The sequence below is a fragment of the Homalodisca vitripennis genome, chromosome 2 (assembly GCF_021130785.1).
Source record: "Homalodisca vitripennis isolate AUS2020 chromosome 2, UT_GWSS_2.1, whole genome shotgun sequence".
Lineage (NCBI taxonomy): Eukaryota > Metazoa > Arthropoda > Insecta > Hemiptera > Cicadellidae > Homalodisca > Homalodisca vitripennis.
Genome location: NC_060208.1, coordinates 226,163,247 through 226,188,592, shown reverse-complemented (window position 1 = coordinate 226,188,592; position 25,346 = coordinate 226,163,247).

The window sequence follows — 25,346 nt, the reverse complement described above, 5'->3', positions numbered from 1 at the left end:
AATCAATCGAAACAGAAACATATATTCAGTGAAACCACGTAGATGGGGATTTTCACCTAAAATATTTAACCTCACGAGATTTGAATGTTTCCACCCCTCTCGATATAATATAATCATTGATTTCACGTGGACATAAATGTTTATAAATACATTTTGAATTAGATATATTATATGATTGGCTCATTTGTGAATCATGAGTCACCTGAGAAAATCGTTTATTTCTTACTAATATTTGAACAAGTAAGGCAAAAAGCGTGGTTCAGTCACAACTGTGAGTTTGTATTTTACAACTATTAGTAAACTGTATACCTGAATATAAAGTATGTATTATGCCACCGACTGTCTTATAAAGTGGCTGTAAGGGTTTGTTTGTTGTAGTAATATATTTGTATAACAATAACTATAGGTCAACTTGCTGTGCTTCAGCTCCTGCCCCAGCTTTACAAAGGTCATTGTACAAAGCCTGGTTACAGTTTCTGTTAAAGTGTCATAATCATATTTGACAAGGATTAATTTCAGTGTTAAAATTCAATTTAAATTTTTAAAATAATGAATATCTTGCTTTATTACACGTGAACGACATTTAAAAATAGACAACTTTATAATGTGTACGCATGAAGAGGTACTTTGAGGTTGTTTACTGTAATGTTGAGGCACGGTATTAATATCTGCCTCAAAATTGGTTTCACATTTGTTTTGAAGGGTGTTCATGTATTTGTTCTGGATATATAAGTTGATACATTTACATGGCAAGCGAGGTGAGTATCTAAAAATCTGTCTAAAAGGCATTTAAATTCGAGCTGAAGAAGCAAAAATCCGATATCATTTCGTAAATTCACGCAAACTACGAAAGTAATTTCCTCCTTGCAGTACCTGGTAATTTAAATATGTAGGTCTCGTTCTATGATGGTAATTTAATCAAGGAATTCTATGTCCAAGAAATTACAGAACCGTTTAGAGCAATTTTTATTGTTTAAAAATCAAATGATTCACAGACGACCTAAACCGGTTTTACATTTTTAGATTGTTTATATGTTCATAAAGTGTTAGCATGTCTATGGGACCAAATTATTGTATTGTACTATCTTTTAGTTATTGCGAGACGCAAAGGACTTAACAACTGGTTTAATGAGGTTCAATTGGTAGAAGAGTACAAACAACATTTGTAAAAATAAATAAAGCATTTAATCTAAGACATTCTAAGTGTATAACGACTTTCTTGGAGTATTTTTCACTATAGCAAAATTAATAAAAGAATTAAGTGTAACAAAAAACAAGTAAAAGTAGAGAAGTAAAAATAATAAAAAGATCTTGATGTTCGTTACAGCGGTACAATTTATTTCACCTATCCTCGTAAGCAATGCGGAGTAGGAAAACAAGCTACTTGACCTAGTACAAACTCTGAAGCTCTACTGAAGTGTTACAGTTTTATTTCACCTATAGAGATTTATATATGTGTTTTAGAAATCTTCAATGATACTTCCCTAAAGCAACCATAGTTTGAGATACAAAATTGCTAACGATATTATACGTATTTTAAAGACTAGTTGCAAGTTATAGTAAGGTTTAAGTTTATCGTCTTATTTGTTTATTGGTGACGTAAATCAAGCTTCCTTATTAACGCCACATCACTAGAACATTCAGCAACTTATATGTAATACTATGCAAAAATAATTGTATTTTAAATTACAGCTTTTAGAATTTTACTTTAAAGTGTTACAAGTAGTATCCTCGTGTTATTTTATATTTACGAAAATGGATCATTGTAACTACATGAATGAGATCGTGAAATATTGCCATGAAACTCTCGTTTAGCCTTTGTAAAGCAACAATGATTTACTTTTTTTTTAAGATGTTTCCATGGTAACATTCCTTTTTCTCTTATTTAAAAATATCTTCTAAGCTTTTTTGTATTTAATCTTTACAGTTTACTGTAAGTAGTATTATAGGCTATGTTAAGTACAGCTATGTTTAGCTTTTAGTACAGTCATATACAGTATACGTTTTGTATTTATTAGAATTACTTGAACAACTTTGAGAGCCACTTCTCTTTAAATATTTCTATAAAAGAAAAAAAATAGACAGATTACATTCGTGTATAAGTTTTAATTATTTACTTTATCCATTCTTACACCTGAAGATTATTTAAAGGCACAAAGGAATATTTACTAGTTTACAATGAAAATTGTATTTATTTCGTATAATAAATCCACGTGTTAAGTATTCAATTCATAATTTATTTTAGTTAAACAGTTATGCCGTAGAAAACTATTCCAGACTGCAATAAGCCAACGATTCTAGTGTAGTATGGGCTTCCAATAACAATGGGAAAACTGAGAATAATGTGGGAGGTGACTGTATAGGATGATTCCTTGTATAATCTATACATACGTCCACTGATAAATGGCAAAATGCTTAATTTAAAATACCACATTTTTAATTTCCCAAAATTAAATTATTTTCGTTGTTCAGATTTTCCAAAACAATTGAACTGTCCAAATAATTAGCCTTATTAAGTCGTAATCACTATTAATAATAACACAAGGGGATACGTAAAATCTTTCGCAATGCAATTATGTGGGAGACAAAGCTTCATTTAATTTTTTAATTATAATTCTAACAGAGAATGGAAGCCTGCGAACAAAATGTAGTATTTGATTGATATATAATAAAATAAAACTATTCTTACATGCAGGACGACATATATCAATTGGCTATTTTCTAAAATACAGTCAATATAAAAATATACAAATTTACATAAGTTGAGCATAACCTGATATGTTCAACTAAGGTGACTGTCTTTGGGGAAATAACACTGAAACGGTAGCTAGTCAGAAATACAACTTATTACGAGTATTTGCTGAAACGAGAGTTATCTCAAACTTTCTCAGGTCGAGTTAGTGACGTGAGAGTTGTTCCCGCAGTAAGAGTATGACCGGTCAGGGAGCGGCTCGTATTTGTCAAGGTTCCCACGGGATATACGCTGTCACTCTAGAATGTCAATGGTAGGCCTACATATCAGATATTCGTAGCTTCTCCATTTTATGTAAAAAATAATACTCCTTTTATGAAATAATTTTATTAAAGTTTTGAAACTAAGAACATAACTCAGTCAAGAAATAATGTAAATGTAACTTATTAACTTTAATAATGCACGGAACCACTTTCATGGGTTATGAGTTTAGAATATCATCAACCATGCACCCATGCACTGAAAAAGTTAAAGTCTTGAATCTGCATCATATCTGTATGTGAAATTTTTAGAAATTTCAGGAGTCGGATCTAATTATGCAGAATGTAAGAATGGAGTTCCACAGGAAAGTATTCTGGGACCATAGATTTTCATTTCCATTAATGGTCTTGCTGATCATATTCCCAATTTATGCACGTATAGTCATGCAGATGATAGAACTCTGCAGTTTAGGTGTTCTTAGTTTAATGTCCAAAATAGAGTTTTAGCGAAAATAGTAGATAGAAACACAGTGAATTATATTTATTTTTACAGACAAAACACCCACGTGTGTCTTATTCCCGATAATATTAACCCTCCCTCCGGGATTTCCTGGTTTGACCAGATGATATCCTGCGTATTTAAACCCCATGATCAAGTAAATGCAATACTTTTGTAATTTTTAACAGATAATTTTAGAAGTAACTCGATTGCAGCAGAACTATTTATTTTCTATATAACAAAAAATCTTTTTCTAAATATAAAATAATTTTATCTACCGAAAAGGTTTACTCATTAATTTGGCCAAAAACTTCTTAAATGCAAACATTTTGTAATTTTTACGTGAGAATTTTGTTTCTGGGATCGATAGCGGCCGAACCGTTGATAGTAGTTTGAATATAAAATTTTCATTAGCTGAAAAATGATGCGATATACAAAAAAGGTCCAGTTCCTTTTCGACGTATATTCTTCAGTAAACCCACAAACAGCGTCAACAGCGTCAATAGCAAACTTTTTGACGTAAATTGGCAGTTTTAGGAGTTTTAAATTTATATGAAACTAAAATTTTTATAGATCGATCCGGTTCCAGATTGAGCTTGTATTACTACATAAGCTAGTGACTTTTATACGTTTTGCTATCTCGATATAACCCATCTGGTCGATATACTTCCCCCATAAAAGAACCGTGTCTTCTTTCAACCCCAGATTACATTAATCTTCATCTCGGGAATTTCCTGGTGTGGCCAGATAAACTCCTGAGTAAATTAAATTCCCTGATAAACTTAATAATGTAATAAATAATACTAACTTAAATTAAGTTCTCTTTAGTCAGCAAAACAGCTTATGACATAACGCACTGTGCGGCAGACTTACTCAGTAAACAAAGTATACTCCACTTATGGGTGTGCAAAAAATTTTAATTTTGGTACAGTTTTTGATTAGAAGGTGAAATAGCCTGAAAGTATTTTAAAGCTGGTCGGTTTTTATTTGCATTAAATAATTCACAATAGGAGATCAGTGTAATCTTTTCTCCCAAGTTATGTACTGTATAAAGCAGAGGTCGTACCTAAAATCTGACGGTGGGTTTACAAAACTAAATTAAATGTCTGACAAGAATGGTCTAGGTTTTTGGCGTAACTCCAACGGTTAAGCCACAAAACGCTCTCAAAGTCAAAATGTTGGTTACATCCGAAAAATCAACTCTCTACTTTTTACTTCCTGGCAAACATAATCTCGGATTTTAGTTCTCAAAAAATTCTTCTTGTTTCCTAATTTTGCAGACACATCACTTAATTCTTCTACATAATTCGTTCATTATTTTTTATATATCACACATCATTAAGCTGAGCGTTAGCGAAGCATTATGATTCGTATGATTCTCGAAAACGGATACAACTGAGAACATGAAATTTGGAAACCTCATGTCTAAATTTAACCAATCACCAAATCCTTTTATTTATTATCGCACCGAATTTGCAACAACTAGCTCTAGGGGCTGGGCGAGCCGAAGGCGAGTATATTCTTTACTAATGTTCAATTCACATTAAAACTTACGATTGAGATACCGTAGAATGGGGTTATGTGGACATTACCCCCCCAAAAAAAAAAACGTTTTTTAAGGATTCTGTCACGATGTTGATATGAATAAAAAACTAGGAGACATGAAATGGTATCAAGAGTTGGTTATGTTTTATTCTTACTGAGCTGACAAAACTTAATCTTTGACACTGTATATGTTGAATTCGTTTAACTTTTACTAACCCAATTCCTTACTTGAATTATATTGCGAAAAGAACTTTAAAATATACTACTTATTAAATGCATAACAATTACATTAGTTTTGAACTGGTTAACATACGGAGTTGAAGAACAAATACTGAATACAATTATTGAAGCAACAAAATTATTTTTAAAATTTACAATATGTGTAATAATAATTATTCTTTGAATGCTTTTCCAAATGATCTATTAACAATTTATAACAGGTAATCTAAACAGGAAAAGAATAAAAAAATATATAATTCAAACTAGAATAGTGTAACACTATTAGAATAATTATACATTGCCTTTTTATATAAACAGATTGCTATACACTAACCCAAACCCAAACTAGTACATGTATCACTTTTTTACCATTCTGCAATTTACACGCTTGATCAATAAAATTTCAAGTAATACGAAGAATTAATCAGTTACAAAATACAAAAATAAAATAATTTTTTGGTTCGAAAGGTTAGTAAAATGAGTATAACACTTCTAATGTTAATCTGAGTAATTTAATACCATAATTGAGTCCAGGACAAAGAGGACGTGTTGATTAAATTAATCACTTACAGTAAAAGTGAACTCTGTCTACTCAGTCCCTTGTTCAGCCTTTGTGTTCGAAAAACAGCTGTTTTAGCACCTCAATATCATTATATAAAAAGCGAAAACCTTCTTTATATAATGAGTTGGATAAAAATGGGTTGGATAAAATATTTTTTTAAAAAGAATTATTTTTTCTTTTCAGAAAATTACGTAATTATTTTCATAAAATATAGAAAGTTCTTTACTGTAATTAAAATTTTAAGCAGTTACCTCCGTCTAATACACAAGATCCTATTAAAAATGGTACATCATAGTTATTTCTTTTCAAATAGAGCCACAATGGTGATTGCCTTGTTAAGCATATCAAGAAAATATTTGCAAACGTTGATCTAAAAGGTATACATCAGTCAAAATCGTCTAATTTTGTTTATTTTAATCTACATATGATATGGCATTTCTGCTACCTTATAAGTGTTTTTATTGTTGTACAAATCAAGAAAATATACACATGCATAGGTCCAAAAAGACTTCTTTGGGATATAAGCGTCTACATGCGGATATTGGTAACTACTTCCGGTTGAATGTACTACTTAGTCTGTTGAGTTTTCAATTTCGCCGTGCACATATGTATAATATCATATTTTTAGGACAGGCAGAAGTTGAAAAACAAAATATAGTACTCCTAAGGGTAGCCAACCTATATAAGCCCCTATATATATATATATATATATATATTTATTTATTTATACCTACCGGAATCCTATCTAGGTCATACATTATCACCTTCCGGTCAGGGTTTGTCTTGGCCTTCCTATGAAGAAAATACATACATGAACTGAAGAGACGTTTCCGGCCGCTTAAATTCACCTGATACAATTAATTTTACCTTATTTTCACAATACAAAATGTATGTATCGTAACCTTCATCGGCCCATAAACAACTACTTTTTGTGTGTTTTTATTGCCACTGTTGAGTTTGCCTAGATGCGGAAATTAATACATACGTTCGTCAAACTCAGAAGCCTATTACGGTCCACGAAAAAGTCCTACTTCCGGTATAAGGAAGAAATCCTTACCAATTACATGCATCATTTCAAAATAATCGTTTATGAGGTTTTGAATCATTTGGTTTTTGGACTGTACTCTGTTAAAAATGAATCGTTGAGGAATGTTAGTGCTCATTTATTTGTTTTTCATTAATCCAGTATACAAATTTCGCATAAAAATATCGAAATAGCCCACCACTATTAAGTAACACATGTTCAAATTATCAGCTCTGCATTGCATTCGGTTTTATAACAATTTTTAAATAGTATTTACTCTTACCATGCATTACTGAGCAAACAAATTACTTTATGAGTAGTGGTGATACAGAGAGCAAAGACAAAGTTTATATGTTTTGCTCCAGATTGTTCCAGTGACGAATGTAAAACATCGAACGCATGGTAAGAGTAAATACTATTTAAACACTGTTATTTTACTAGACTTAATAAGTAATGCGTTTTTATCAAATTAGCCTTGATAGACTAAATTTGAAGCTGACGTGTGAAAAAATAACAAGTACGTGTAATATGGCTTTTTTTCAAAAAAATATCCCAAACGCGAGCCAATCAAATTATATGAAGGTCGCATTAAAAATCTCATGGGATCAATAGCAGTAAACTATAATCAACTACTTTAATAAAGTTTAATCCTCAAAATATGCTGTCTCTAAACAGAAAACTAAGTAAATAAAAACATTTTCGCTAAGGTATAAATTATGACATATGAGCAAACATCTAATTGGGACACTACACAACTGTGATTGTGTTTGACAGTGATGGATGTCAAACACGGCTAACTGTGTAAGTTGGCAAAATTAGGTTTCAATAATTTATCACTATTAACAAACGTAACCGGCAATACGTCAAACCAATTAGCGAGATATTAAATCAGAGAAAGATTTGAGCGATATTGTATATATGCTTCCGGCGTTTACGTTTCAATTTATTTGAGTTAATATTTAGAATAGAATAGAATAGAATAGAATATATTTATTTTTCGAAAGTAATTACAATCCATCACAACTAAAATAATCTGGTGCAAAATTATCAAAAAAGATGGTAATAATATTAATTCACATTTTGCGTTGTGGATGCGGTATAATAGTTGAATATTCACGTGTGTTTAGAATAGTAAAACAAAGAGAGTTTTCCGGACTTTTCCCATTGTTTGGTGATATAAAATGCAGCGAAAACCAGTAGGTTCAAAATATGAAATCTGATCACTTCTCCACATAAAAGTAACCTAACACATAACCACAATCCAGATTGAAATAAGCAAACCATGCCAATGTGTTGTGTAACGCCTAGGTAAAAACTCACACATTGTGATAACATTGTGTGCACTTTATCTGCCAATATACTCCATAAAAGCAAATCACTAAGTAAACTTAGTCGATCAGTTCAGACCTATTATAAACATGCAGATTTAAATTTGATGTTAAACCCACGAAATACTTTAAAAATTTAAAATTTTAAACATCGGTGGATTATAAGTCGCTCTCAGTGCGTTTAAACCTATTTTATTACTGGTAATAAATTTTTACGATTCAATATCAACACTGCTGGTTTATTTAACTATTATTTGGAACCGATAAGACTCGATAGAGAAAATACCTCAACAAAACTGTTGAATGTTTACTATTTTATTAAGTTAACACATTATCTTGCAATAATAAATTTTGCAATATAATTTTGACAATAATTTTTTATCAAGTATTGATACATTAAAATTGTACGATAGAAATTATTGACATGCAGCGTTTGCTGTTGGTACATTAATAACTTACGCGTGATCGCAAATAATTTTTTTTGCGTATTGAACTTGCTCACACTGTACCTTCTGTTTTAGAAGTTGAAAAGGTAAAATAGAAAAATATGAAATATCGTCCATCCCCAATCACTTTTTTCCAATAGCGTTCAAATTTAATTTTAATAAGTTTAGTTACAACACAGTGACATTACTAGTCTTTCCTTTTTAATAAGATATTAAGAGTTTGTCTTTCCACTACTGTAAAAACTAGCACATTAGTTGGCATGATGAGTGAAAAAGACACAGTTCCCTTAGAAGAAATAAGCTCTTGTTGTAATTCTTAAACGAACGCCTTTTTACTTTATTATATGTTTGTAAATTTTTATTTACCGCAGCTATAAACCTAAAAAGAACTTGTTACTACAATACTTTATTCATATTTCACTAGCAATAGTGTAGTTGATGTAGTCTAACTCAATTTAACATTGTATAGTAATAATGCTTCCAACTTGCTTTCAATCCTCATTTAAATAGATTGGGTTTACCAAACCAATTATTTTTTGACGGATGATTTTTTAAAACAGCTCTAATGCACATACTAATTATCTATAGTAAAACAGCAATGATCTCACTTATAAAATGAACACTGATGTTAATAAAAAAGTTAATTCTAATTACAAAAGTTGAATAATTCAGAGGCAGGAGATTATTTTAGTCTACTGAGTACATAGATCCAGATAATGTCAACCTTTGTCTTTTCTGACCACTGTGAAATAAATATATAAATTACTGTGCCTGGTTGGTTAGGATGAGACATTGTGTGCAGGATGTCACGGTGACATTTATACGGCTTTGGTTGAGTAAATTTCCTATTAAATTTCAAGAGCGTTATAGTCATATCACATAATTATAATAACATAATAATAACTCCTGAAATGGTTGACTGTTAGTTAGTAAATGATATTCCTATCTTGACGAAATTCTGAAAAAGTGAAATTTAAGCATTTAAGTCGGAGAGAGAAAATAATTTAATGAGTATCAATAAAATACATAAATTATTCTGCAAATTTCCGTAATATTTGAAAGAATATCTCACATAATTTTAGTAAAAATTGAACTCTTTAGCCCAGGGAGGAGAAACATTAAATCCGTAGTAATCTTTTTATGCAGTACTAAAGAGGTTTAAAAAATAAAAACATTTCCACTGGCTATTTTTTCAGGTTTATTGTCTGAAGAAGCATTTCTGGTTTGGATCAATATTAAGTGCAAGCCATAGTAGTTTTCTTGTTTCTACAATCAAAATACATACATACATACATACGTACACACTCTGCCTGAGAAGTCTACTTCCAGCCCTTGTAATCTTGCCCCAGTCTAAGTTATCAGACTTGCTCCTAGTAACGTTTGTAGATAAAAAAATAATTGTTGGTCTAGAAAATGTACTTTAATAAAAAATGTACTACGTCTGTCCATTGTAATCTAGTTCGACTTCGGTGAGTAGTAGCCTTTGAATTTTTATCCCGATTAAGAATATATATATTGCCATTTATACAGTTTAATGTATATATATATATATATATATATATATATATATATATATATATGTGTGTGTGTGTGTGTGTGTGTTTCTCCAAGACCAAGAAAACAAATACATACATAGATCTAAAAAGTCCTTGTTGGTCAAAAAGTATCTAATTCTGACCCTTAAAATTATTTAGCTCGTGTTCGCATTCCTTTTATATAGGTATAAAAATTACTTCTAGCAATATTTGTACTTATTATTATTGCAATTTTATTTCGTTCCACAAGTAGCGTTTGAAATTTTGACCCCATTAAGAAGTAATATATTAATTTGGTTTAAAAATTAAACTTAAGTACCATTCTTATGTATTTCCGGTCTTAACGTACGTCTTTATCCACGTAGGCATCAAATTCCATCTCTAGTGCATTGTAAAGTTGGAGAAACAAAAATATAATTACTGTACAAGTAGATAGTAATATGGCGGTTCTAGACCACTTTCGGAGCCAACAGAAAATCAAGGGAAAATACTGTTTAAAGGACAATAAACGAATCTGTAACTCACGAATGAAAAATTAACCGAATCTATAGCTGTTTTGCTTCTACTTTCTCAAATCAATCTATCGGAAATGTCTGCTACGACGAAAAATCTTCTACTCTACAAAATTGATAGTAACACAGTCTTTATCTTTAATAGTCTTCTTTCCAGTAACAACCAAGTGTAATTTATCATGTTTATTCAATTCTTTAATCTTTTTTTCATCCAAAACAGTCAAAAATCTGTTCGGTAAGTGTACTTTATAATCTTCCAACTCGGCAATTATTGTAAACCCGAATTTATCTTTCATTTTCTCCAGATTCAAAATTTTGTATTTCTTATTTTCTTCTAATTCCATTAATTTCTTATATTCTTTGAACTTTAAATCACCAACCTCATTTAATTCCTTTAGTAGTTCCATTTAAATAAGACAAATTTCTTAACTAAGGTTTGTAGGAGGCAATTTAAATTCTCTATACTATTTTTTTCAATAATTTTAAGTCTTAATTTACAGATTTTTTCTATAATAAATAGAAGAATCTATCACTGTTTCACCAGAAATTGTGCTGATTTCTGTCAAATTCAAGTAAAAATCATTACTTTTTCAAATTCTAAAAATATTGAAAAAATAGTATTATAGAATTTAAATTGCCTCCTACAAACCTTAGTTAAGAAATTTTTCTTATATAAATGGAGGGTGAAAAAGTAACATGTCCGTTTTGCAAAAAAGAAATTTTAAGAAAAAACTATGATCGACATTATGGCTCCAAAATCCATGCCAAAAACAAAGAAATTTACGAGAAAGAACTGAATTTTTTAAGACAATGGGCTAAAGAAAATCAAATTGTAGATCATGAAAAGATGTACAATATAGAAAAATTACGAGAATTAAAGAAAAACTTTAAGGAAGATAAAAAAGATCTAAATCTATTTAAAGATGAAAAAATTCAATCAATCGCTGAAAAATTGTCCATTGAAACAAACGATAAAACTAAGTCTGAAATGATCGAAGAAATTGACAAAACTCTTAACGAAAACCCTAAAAATATCATTGATGTAGAAGTGTTATCCTCAATACACGGTCTTTTCAAGCAATACATTTAAACAAACTTGAACGATAATTCCATGTCAATTTACAAATATCTATCAATTATGTGGCCAGAAATTAAAAGTTTAATAGAAAAATTTTCAAGAGAATGTTAAAAATATGAAAGGATATCTCTCTTTGGAATGTGAATATGAACGAACTTTAGTAAACGGTGAACCACAAACTTGCCCAATGTATTTTACTATAAAAGCAGACGAAATATTTGATGTAAACGACTTTATTTCTAAACAATTTAATAAATTAACACATCGTGAACAAACAAATCATCCAAATAAGGGTTCTGGATGGACATTTAAAAGCTGCAAACAACTAGTTTTGAGCCTTAATAAACACGAAATTATGAACGCAGGATCATATATCGATTTGCCAAAGAAAATCAAAGATAAGAAAGCTTGTATAAATATCAAAAATAAAGATGATTATTGCTTTATTTATTCTATCCGATGTGCTATTGAAAAACCCGAGACACATGTTGACAGAGCAAAACAATATGAAAAATTTGTAAATGACGAGATATTTTCAGGTTTCGAGTATCCAATGTCCTTAAAAGATATACAATTATTTGAAAAACGAAGTCACAATTCCAAGTACAAATATCCAAAAATGTCTATAAATATCTACAGTTATGATGAGAAACTCAATATTGTTCCATTACAAATTTCTGAAAAATACGACGCTGAGTTAAACATTGACTTATTGTATGTTAAACAAGAAGACAAATCTCATTATGTTTTGATAACCGATTTAAATAAACTCGTGAGTTCTCAGTTATCTAAACACGAACATAAAAAATTGCTATGTAGAAGATGTTTAAGCCATTTCTACAAATCTGGAGATTTAACAGATCATTTAGAAATTTGCAAACAACATGAAGTTTGTAAGCCAATTATGCCGTTTCCAGGTCAAACAACAACATTTACTAATTATCAAAAGAAATTTTCTCATCCTTACGTTATTTATATGGATTTTGAAAGCATATTAGAGAAGATTCCCACATGCAAAAACAATCCGCAAAAATCGACTACAACGAAGATTCAGAAGCATATTCCTTATGGTTTTACTCTATATTTAGTGTCAAATGTGACGAATCGCATGTATAAACCGATATGTTATCGAGCCGAAAATGAAGACGATTTGCCTAATGTTCCTGCAAAATTGTTTGAAGAGCTCAATAAAATATCAAAATACATAGCTAAAAAGTATAATTCTAAGAACAAAAAACCTATGAAATTGACCGAAGAAGAAGAATTAGCGTACCAAAATTCCAGTCTTTGTCATATTTGTGAATGTGAGGGTTTTGATAATCAAACAAGAAAAAAAGTACGAGATCATTGTCATTTGACTGGAAAGTTTCGAGGTGCTGCTCATTTATGTTGTAATCTAAATTTGAAATTTCCTCAGAATATTCCAGTTTTCTGTCACAATATGAGTAACTACGATACCCATTTGTACATAAAAGAATTGGCAAAACAGTATGGTAATGTTGATTTGATCGCAAACACAGATGAAAAATATATAAATTATTCAGTAAATTCAGGATATGGGTATGAGTTTGAAGATGATAAACCAAGAAAGTTCATCAAGTTTTCATTCGTAGATACGTTCAGATTCATGGCCTCGTCTATAGAAAAGTTAGCTAAAAACCTCAAAAAAGATGATTTCAAGCATACAAATCATTTTATACAAGATGGAAGAATATTGAACGCAATTCTAGATAGACAGCCAAATGACGACAACGAGATTTTTAAAATTCTATCTGGAAAAGGAATATTTCCCTATGAATTTATCGATAGTATTGAAAAACTTTATTACACAGAAGACCTGAAAATTCAAGATTTCTATTCACTTTTGACAGACGAGAGCATATCTGAGAAAGATTATCAACACTATTTGAGCGTTTGGAACAAATTAAAAGAGAAAAATCTTGGAAATTACTCTGATTTGTACAATATCCAAGATGTATTATTGCTTGCTGATATATTTGAAAATTTCAGAAATATTTGCTTAAATTGCTATAAACTTGATCCAGCACATTATCTAACAGCTCCAAGTCTCGCATGGGACGCTATGTTAAAATTAACGAAAATAGAATTACAATTGATTAGTGATTATAACATGTATTTGATGATTGAAAAAGGTATTCGCGGAGGCATTTCTCAATGTATTAAACGATATGTTAAAGCAAATAACAAATATTTGAAAGATTTTGATAAGACAAAGCCCGAAAACTATCTGTTGTACGTCGATGCAAACAACCTTTATGGGTATGGCCTCATGCAAAATTTACCATATAACGAAATCAAGTGGATGAACCCGAAAACATATACAACAGCAGAATGGCAAGAAACAATTTTGGAACTCACTGGCGACGAAGATTATGGCTATATTCTTGAAGTCGATCTAGAATATCCAACAAATTTACACGAACATCACAAGGATTTACCTCTTGCTCCAGAACATTTTAAAAACAAACTTTGCACAACTTTACTGGATAAAACTGAATACGTTGTTCATTCAAGAAATTTGAAATTCTATCTGGAACAAGGTATGATTTTGAAACATGTGAATAGAGTTATAGCATTCGATCAGAAGCCTTTTATGAAAAAGTACATTGTTTTTAACACAAACATGAGAACCAAAGCTACAAGTGACTTTGAGAAAGATTTTTTCAAGCTGATGAACAACTCAGTTTTTGGAAAATCTATGGAAAATGTGCGAAATAGATGTGATATCAAACTAGGAAATGAAGAATTTTCAATGAAACAAGCTAAGAAAACAAATTTCAAATGCTTTAATATCTTTGACGACAACTGTATAGCGAGTCACATGTTCAAACAAAAGGTTAAATTTTAACAAACCGATCTACATAGGATTTTCAGTTCTTGACCTATCAAAATTGTTAATGTATGAGTTTTATTACGATAAATTAAAGAAGTTCGATCCAGATTTGAATCTTTGTTAATGGATACAGACAGTTATTTTCTAGAATTGAAACGAGATCCTTTTAAGATTATTAAAGAAAATATAGATGACTTTGATACAAGTGATTATCCAAAAGATCACGAATGTTTCACTACTAAAAATAAGAAGGTAATAGGGAAATTTAAAGATGAGTTAAATAGCGAAGTTTTAGAAGAATTTTGTGGATTGAGATCGAAAATGTACTCGTACAAATATCTAGACAAAAATCCAGTAAGATGCAAAGGGATTAAGAGAAGCGTTGTAAATAAAACAATAAATATCGAAAACTTGAAGAAATGTTTGTTCGAAGATAAAGAAGAATTTAGAGAGATGACAGTAATCAAAAGCTACAAACATGAGTTGTACACCGTCACTATAAACAAGTTAGCACTGAACGCTAAAGATGATAAGAGAATTGTCCTAGAAAATAAGATCGATACAGTACCTTATGGCTATAAAAATGAAGCAAAATCTGATATATTAGATGAGTTAAATAAACTTGGAAACTTTGACATGTAAATGGAAGAAGATTTGATTCACTGCCACAAATGCAAGAAAAAAACGAAAAATATAGATTCTAAAATCGTTCAAACTCAAAACGGATTGTATAGAATTGCAGCAAAATGTTCAAAATGTAAGACAAATAAGAGTAAATTTATAAAGAATCCTTATGAAAAACAAGTAAAGAAAGAATTAAAGAATAAAGAAGAAATAGAGATTGAAGCTAGAGAAATTCATGCACCAGTACGAAAAAAGTTTAAAAAGAGAAAAATTATAACACTAGGAATTGACGATTTATGGGCAGCAGATTTAGTTATAATGTCTAATTATTCGGATCAAAATGATGGATTCAAGTATATGTTAAATGTTATTGATACTTTCTCAAAATATGCTTGGTCAAGAGCTATCAAAAGAAAAAACGGCAAGGATGTTTCAAAAGCTTTCGAAGATATAGTAAAAGACGCGATAAAAATCAGGCATAAACCTCCAAATTTACTTCATACAGATAAGGGTTTAGAGTTCAAAAATAAAGAATTTAACGATGTTTTGAGGAAATACAACATTAAGATTTATCATACTGAAAACGAAGAGAAATCAAGTATCGTAGAGAGATATAACAGAACTCAAAACGAAAGGATGAAAGTTATTTTTGAGATTAATAAAAACTTTAAATGGATCGATATTCTTCAAAAAACAGTCACAAATTACAATGATACGGTTCACAGCACAATCAAAATGAAGCCTAAAGACGTAGATAAGGATGCAGAAAAGGAGTTTTTAGAGACCGTTTTCAAGTATGTTCCACCTGAAATTCACACGAAAACTAAATTTAAAGTCGATGATCATGTAAGAATTGTTAGTAAAAAAACAAACATTTTCGAACAAATATAAGAACAAATTGGTCAAGAGAAATCTTTGTGATTTATCAAATTAAAAACACAGATCCTGTAACTTATAGTATAAAAGATTTAAACAACGAAGAAATAACCGGTAAGTTTTATGAATATGAATTGAGAAAGTCAAAGCTATAATTTTTTCTATATAAATGGAGGCTCAAAAGAAATGTTCAATGTGCAAGGAAATAAAAGGTTTTGAAGAATTTTATAAAAAATAGAACTAAAAAAGACGGATTTGGACATTATTGTAAAGATTGTCATAATAAATATCGAAAAGAATTATACGATAAAATAGAAAAATTAACTCTAGAGGAGAAAGAATGTTACTTTTGTAAAGAAGTTAAGAATGTTTCTGAATTTAACAAGTGGAATTATAGTAGAGATAAAAAACATACACATTGTAAAGATTGTACTATAAGAATTCAACAAGAAAGTCAAAAGAGACCGACTCTTTGCGATTGTGGACGAATCATTCAATGGTTACCTTATCTTCAAAAACATTTACAGACAAAATATCATAATTCGAGAGTTTAACATTTTCATCGTGTAATAATTTTTTCTATATAAATGGAGTCTCAAAAGAAATGTACAAAGTGTCAAGAATTTTATAAGGAAAAGAATAGAAAAGACTGTTATTGTAAGGAATTATATGATAAAATGGACAAATTAACTTTAGAAGAAAAAAAGTGTTACTTTTGTAAAGAAATTAAAAATATTTCTGAATTTAATAACTGGCAGTATAGTAAAGATAGAAAAGATGCTTTTTGCAAAGATTGTGCTAAAAAAATTTTCAGCGAAAGTTATAAAAACGAAACGCCTTGTGAATATGAAAAAAAATTCTATATTGGTTACCTAGTTATGCTAAACATTTACAAACAAAATATAATAAATCGAGAGTTTTTAGTAAAATTTAGAAACATTTTCATCGTGTAATTTAGATATTCTATAAATCAGTCGAGATTCAGTCATATTTGTAGTAAAATGATTTCCGTTGTATAAAATATTCAAAGATTCTTTCATTTGGTTATACAGATTGATAGAATTTGGTTCGTCATCAATGAACAAAATCTCTAATTCAGGATAATTTATTTTTAGATGTTTTAATCGGTTTGGTATTTCTCGTTTCTGAGCTCTGATAACGTAATAAGGCCATTCCCACATGTGATTCTTCTTAATTAACACAAAAACATGGTGTTTTTTCTTATCAAAATCTTTACAAACAAGTTCTGGTTTCATTAAGTCAATTTTTACACTTTGTTTTGCAATTATTTCCGTTTTGATTTCATCTTTAATTTGCAAGTGTTTAACTTCATCCTCTAAATATTTAATCTTGTTTTCAAGTTTGTACTCACAAAATTTTCTAATGGAGGGTAAAACCTCTTTTGTAACCCACTTTTGAAAGGTTTTTGCTTCTAATTTATTAGATCTTAGTATTAAAGAATAAAATCCAGATTCATTAATGAAAATAGTGTCAGGATGAAGATTTTGAAAGGGTCTATGGCATAGACTCTTGTAATTTATATATTTAAAGGCTATTTTCTGTCATTATCAATATTATTCATGATAGCTTGTCTAGTATTTTCATATTGTAAAATTTCTGCAACATCTTTAGCCTTAAACCAGATCACATTGTTTTCGTCTACAATCGTTAAGATATTCGTGTTATCGAATGTAAGTTGATTATTTCTTAGATCTATGACTGACTCCATTTAGATAGAAAAAAATTTAACAAGCAATTATTATTTTGAGTTTAAAGGTCGAAAATAGTGTCTGGATGTAATTTTTGTAAGAGTCGCGATTCGATACCCTTGTCAGAATCTATGTTTTCAAAGCTTTTTTTGTATTTTTCTTTAACATGATCTATGATAGCTTGTCTCGTATTTTTAAATTCCAATATTTCTGCAACATCTTTAGCCTTAAACCAAATTTCATTATTTTCGTCAACAATCGTGCAAATGTCTTTATTATTGAATGTAAGTTGATTATTGAGTAGGTCTACAAGTGACTCCATTTAGATAGAAACATTTTTAACTAGTAATTTTTATTTCAGTATAAAGTCCAGATTCATTGATAAAAACAGTGTCAGGATGAAGATTGTTAAGGGGTCTATGGGATAGACTCCTGTAATTTATACATTCAAAAGTTGTTTTATCATCATTATCGACATTATTTATGATAGCTTGCCTCGTGTTTTCATATTCTAAAATTTCTGCAACATCTTTAGCTTTAAACCAGATTACATTGTTTTCGTCTACAATCGTTACAATGTCTTTGTTATTGAATGTAGGTCTACAACTGACTCCATTTAACTAGTAATTTTTATTTTGAGTGTAAAGTCCAGATTCATTGATAAAAACGGTGTTTTTTTGAAAGTTTGAAGGTAAGCTATTCAATAGCTCCCCTTGATTCATGTCCGTTGCTTCAACAATCTTAAATATATTGTTGTTTTACTCTCATTATTTAATAAATTTCCCTCAGAGTCTTGTATAGTTAGAACGATTTTTTGAATTCTTTTAATATTTTTTCTAATTGGAATATAATCAATTTCATTCGGTTTTTCACTGATTTTTGATCCATAAGCAACATTTGGGAAAAAAGTGTACAAAATTTCAGATTCTTTGTGTAAATGTTCGGTATGATTTTCAAAACTAGGTTCAACGAGATTACAATGTACTTCAATTACATCGAACGGTCTAAATTTTGGCGTTTTATTTCCTAAATATACCTGATTTGGCTCAATAGTTTCTTGAACAAACCCTAATAAATCTACAATAATTGCTGAAAACATTATTCTTACTGGTGATTTTATTTGAATTTTATTAGAGAGATAATTTTTTTGCATTTCAAACTTGTTTTCGTCAAAGTTTAAAGATTTATCTGATTGTTTGAATGTTTTCAGATAATTTTTAAGGGAATTTTTTATTTGATCGAAAGTGTAATATCCTTTGTTTAAACCATAATATTTTGTTATGTTCTTCTCACTAAATCCTATACAATAAGGAGAACTTTCACTAATATTTATTACAAAATTGTCAGAATAAAAACCGCTTAAACCGATGAAATAATTTGATTCTTCCTCTAAATGAATAGGATGTTCCAAGTTTAAAAATAATTGAGAGCTTTCTGAAGTCAACTTGAACAGCTTTATTTTCGCTATTTAAATGGAGAAATTTTTAAAGCAAAAAGATCAGATAAAACTTCAAACGTTTGAAGAAAATAAGAAAGATCAACCAATCAGATTGTTAATTGTTGGTTCAAGTGGATGTGGAAAAACAACTTTATTATTGAATTTTATCTACAATAGGTTGATTCCTTATTCCAATTTGTATGTTTTTAGTAAATCTTTAGAACAAGACGCCTATAAAAAATTACAAGAAAGATTTGAAAATATTGAGAAAAACTTAAACAAAAAAATATCACATTTTTATAATGTTTCTGAGGACATAGTTCCGTTAAGCGAATGTAAACCGTGTTGTTAATGTTTTTGATAAACGAATCATCAAAAATTCGTTAATCGTTTTTGATGATTGTATTTTGAAAAATCAGGACGTTATTAAGGAATAATTCGTAATGTCTCGTCACAAAAAACATATCTTGTATCTATCTTTCCCAATGCTTTTCAAAGGTTGATAAACAAGTTATTAGAAATAATTTGAATATGTTGTGTGTTTTTAAGCAAGACGATCACTATTCGAGAAAGATTTACAACAATTATGTTGGTTCTGATATGAGTTTTAACCACTTTATTGAGTTGTGTGATAAAATTTGGAAGGAAGACTACGGATTTTTAACAATTAATCTAACTTTGAAGCCTAAAAAATGGTAAATATTTGAATACATTTTCTAATATAAATGCTGCTTAGTGGTCTGACAAATTTACTCGATAAAATATTTGTTACAATTATTTTTACATTATCTTTACTTTTTATTTACATTATGAAAACAACTGAAAAACGGTAAATCTGTTCACGTTTTCACGCTTCGTGTTCACGTTTTACGTTACACGTTCACGTTTTCACGCTTCGTGTTCACGTTCACGTTCTCGTTCTCGTTCTCGTTCTCGTTCACGTTCACGTTTCAAAATTTTCCTAAATAAATGGCGAACGTAACTTCAGAAGAAGCGAAAAAACTTGATCAAATCGAAAAGAAATTAATCAAAGAATTTAAAGAACAGATTCGAATTGATGAAAAAGAACAAGAATTTATTCAAAAAATCAATCAACCTGTAACTTCTGCAATAAAAAACGTTGAGGGCAAAATTGAAAATGTTTTAAGTGATAATCAAAATTTGATGAATTTGGTTCCAGTTGTACGACAATTTGCCGATATTTCAATTCCAGAATCTGAAGAGTTTGAATTGCCAAAATTACCATCGTCGACACCATTTAGACCTCGAATCATTGAAGACTCTACCATAGTTGAAACCAATAAGTCCTGGAACAACGGATATAATAATTGGTGAAATTGGTAAAAAATTTCTTCCTAGAGCAAAGGATGATAAATTTGGTTTGTATTGGGACAGAAAAAAGAAAAGTTTTATGATTGGAAATTTGCCCGTGAATTTTGAGCATAATGATATCATTATTAATAAAAAAACATATGAAGGAACTCAAGGTTTATGGAGATTATTAACAGACTATGACGCTCCAAAAGATAATTTATATTCTGAAGAAGATTTGAAAAAGTATACAGAAATTTTATGGGAATCTGACTCAATTTACAAAAATAATGATCCATCTACTAAGAAGCCTAAGTCAAGTAGAGGTAAAAAATATATTAAATTAATTAAACCAATTTGGGAAAAACGAATCGAAGGATCAGGTGTGAGAAAATACAGTGATAATAAGATTGAATACAGATATATCGACGATTTGACAAAACTCGATGGAATTATAAATTATATTTATGCTCAAGAGAAGGCTGGAAATAACAATTTTTTGAATGAAAAGAAAGCAATTAAAGATTTTATTTCGAACAAACTTGACGAAATGATTGAAAAACCTGATGGAATTAAATATTTAAAACGAATTTTGCCGGCAATAAGTTCATCTATGATTGAGGGTAGTGGACTTTTGAATGATTTTATCAACAATTTACCTTTTGAATTACACGTACCAACTTATCAGTATCTGGGGCCTGGCACAAAACTCGAAAAAAGACTAAAAAGAGGAGATCCTGGTATAAATAAATTAGATCAAGCTGCTATGGAACACGATATTTTTTATGCAAAACATAGAGACACAAATTCCAGACATATAGCAGATAAAGTTTTGCAAGATAAAGCAATGGATAGATTTTTATCAAAAGATGCTAGTTTAGGTGAAAGATTTGTTGCGCTTCCAACAGCTGGAGCAATGTTTTTGAAGAGAAAACTAGGAATGGGAATCGAAGAGAACTTGAAATTTTAACTATATAAATGGAGGTGAACGTAAACTTCAGCAAAAATCAGAAAGAAAAAATAAAATCCGCTTTTAAGAAGAAAATACCCGTTAGTATTCAATTTAAAATAGATCAACTAAAAAATGGCGAAGATAAGATATTTTTAACAAATAGACAATACAATAAACTCGAAAAACATAAGAAAAACAATAAAGGAACCAGAATAGAATTTTCTTATAATCAGTTGAAAGAACTTAAAAATGGTGGACTTTTGAAAGATTTATTAGATTTTGGAGAAAATATTCCAGTTGTTAAAAATGTTGTTCCTTATGTTCGTAAAGCTGCTCCAATCGTTAAAAAGGATGTGATTCCTATTGTTCGAAACATTTTAAATTGGTTAGATAAAGAGTTGGAAGATGTTACAGGATCTGGATTAGATGAAAAAACTTTGAATTACGTGAAATCAAACATTAAAAAAAATTTGAAATCAAACCTTTAACATTCGGGGAATTGGAAGAAATCTGCAAAAATATTAAACATTTTAGAGGAATCTTCATGAGAGATACATTACCTGAAAAAGTTAAGAAATTTGAATGTGGAATTGTGAATTTAGACTCGATTATGGGAAGTGGAACGCATTGGATTTGTTATTATAAAATGATAAGAATGCATGTTATTTTGATTCGTATTGAAGAATTGAGGACAAACCACCTATAGAATTGATTAAATATTTGAAAAAATCAAGCGTCTACTACAATGATTCTCAGATTCAAGACTATAAAGATCCCCCAATTTGTGGTCATTTATGTGTTTTTGTGTTGAATGAACTGAGTGATGGTAAAGATTTTAAAGAAGTTGTTAACAAATTATTACTTAATAAATATGGATTCACAAAATATTTTTGACGTATTTGGAACACAAATTATTCAAAATGTAGATAATAGTTTGAATTTTGATAGTTTGAGAAATGAGTTTGATAACAAGTTAGAAAATTTATTACAAAACCTTCCAGATTCAGATATGTTTGCAGTCGAGATTGATGATTTTAAAGCAGAATATGATAACAAACTTGCAAATTTCATGAGTTAAAATGAAGTTGCTGATAAAATAAAAACATTGAAAAAAGAATTTGAAGATGGTGCAAAAAAAATATTTACCAATTTAATGTCTCATATCGAAAAAGCTGATAAAATTACTGAAGCGATCAAAGTTGAAAAGAATTATGTTAGTTTGGCTAATAAAAAAAGAATTGTCGGTGTTCGACCTGGTATTGACAAACATGATGTTGTTGTTAAAGAACAAATTTTAAAACCTCTAAAATTATCAGAAAACATCGATATTGTTGATTTACATGATCCGAATGTTAAAAATGCCTTAGATTTTAAAGGAAAAAGAATTAGCAGTGTTAGTAAAGGAATTAATCCATTTGATGTTGTTGTAATGATTCAATTAGAAGATCCTATTAAAATGTTTAATGAACTAAAAACAAAATTATGAGAATCATAAACAGCATGTTAAAGATTTTACAACAGAAGTCTATGAAAAACTTGATGAAAGAAGTAAAAGATCAGTAGACGATGTTGGTGAAATTAATGAAAAACTTACTAAATTTAAAGAGTCTTTTGATAAGTTTAGTTTAGATGCTACGAAAACTTTTGAGAATATTGGTCATAAATTTGTTGAATACAATGATTCTTATGCTGTCAAATTTCAAAAATTAGAAGAAAAAAATTAATAATTTCGAGGAAGATCTTACTGAAATAGGTATTCTCGCAGGGTTTTATGCATGATAAAATTTCCTTATATAAATGGCGCTCATATACTGTGTGAGATGTAAAGAAAAAACTGCAACAAGTGATATAAAATACTATGCAAATATCAATGGAGTTAAAAGAGTTTCTGGAAAATGTGCTGAATGTAACGCTAAAAAGAGCCAACTTATAAAAACTTGAAATTTTTTCTTAATAAATAGAGATGGCGGGACATTACAGTGCTTTCGATCTTTTTATAATGCAACACGAAAGAGATTTGAAAAAAGAACATTGGGATGATATTTCTCAAAAATATGAATTATCCGAAGATATGATGAGATTATACGTAAACAAATTGAATTGGTATAACATTGCTAAATATCAAAATCTGTCCCCAGAGTTCATTCAAGAAAATATACATTATCAATTAAAAGATCATATGTCTGTTCTTTGCCTCTATCAACACTTGAGTATAAAGTTTTTGGATGAAAATAAAGATACAGTTGATTGGAACAATATTATAGATAGCGGTTACTATCCTGTGCAAATTTTTATTGAAATATGTGACCGAGATCGCAAAATTTAAGGAAGAGAATCCCGAATATGACGAAGTAGATAATTAAAAATGACTAAAATTTATATCTTTTCTTATAAAAACGTACATTAGATCGATGAAAAAATGATATCTTTCTTATACATGATGTTTAAAATTTCTAAATTTTCTCTTATTAAATGGCGGACTACAGAAAATATGCTAGTGATATTGAAAGGGCGGAGTTTAAAAATTTCTATCCAATTAGTAAACAACATTTCAATGAACCGAATAAAAGAACTGAGTTTAATATTGATTTTGGAGATAACTTTTGCTCGTCTAACTTCCAGTTTTATATTTCTGGAACTTTAACCAAACAAGATGGTCAAGCATATCTTGGAACTGATAATGTTAGATTAATCGATAATTTTATACCGTTTTTATTTTCTAAGATTGAAGTAAGAAAACACAATAAATTGATAGAAGAAGTCGAAAACTGTGGCCAATTAAGCACGATTAAAGGAAATATTTCGTATTCAAAAAGTGATGTTATTTCTCAAACTTCTAATGGCTTTGAATCAGATTTTAAATTTGGTATTTTTGAAGCAGCTGGAAATTTATCTCATTTTGGATTAGGATTTTTTGAAAATGTTACTATTCCGATCTATAAAGGCGGATTTTATCTAAGTTTTATAAGAGCAGAAGACGATGATGTGATTCTGAAGACTGCAACTGGAAATGTTATGCCTGTTGATGGAAAAATAACAATTACAGATTTTTTTATTAGAGTTCCAATGATTGATTATAAAACCACGAGTAAAATTAGGTTGATTGATGAAATTACAAAAAGTCAAAACATTATGTTTAATTTTCTAGATTGGCAATGTATTGAACAAAAAGGTATTTCCGGAACAACTTATTCGTTCGATATCACAAATATTTATAGAAATATCTTCAATCCCAAGTTCGTTATCATAGGTTTTCAAACAGATAGACAGAATAATCAAGAGAAAAATCCTTCAAAGTTTGATAGTTTGAATGTAAAAAATATCAGAGTAAAATTGAACGGTTCTTATTATCCAGATGAATTACAAAACTTAAACATTTCAGGAGGTCTTTTCAGAATCATGTATCAGATGTATCAAGATTTTAAGAAAGTTTACTGTAATAATAAGGAAATGTATTACAATCCTAAAGAATTTTTAGCGTATAGACCTATTTATGTCATTGATACAACAAAGAGTTTGACAAATATTTCTGGTTCAAAGAACGATATAATTATCAATATGGATTTTCAAAATGCTATTACTAACTCGACATGTTATGTGGTTGTAGTTTCTGAGAAATTTTTAGCCTATGATGTGATTAAGAACGATATTAGAGAAATTCAGTAAAATCTTTGAAAAAATCGTCTTATTGTCTATATTATTCATTGGATAATTCTACAACTTTACAGAATTGTTAAAGACATTGATATAAGTATTCATTTTTAATTTCAAAAGAATATCTTAAAAAATGGGGATGATATTAACAAAAAACTATTCCAAGGTCATCTTAAGGGTTGGACCGGAAGTTATGATTTTAAAAAATACTTTAATATTTACTGATCC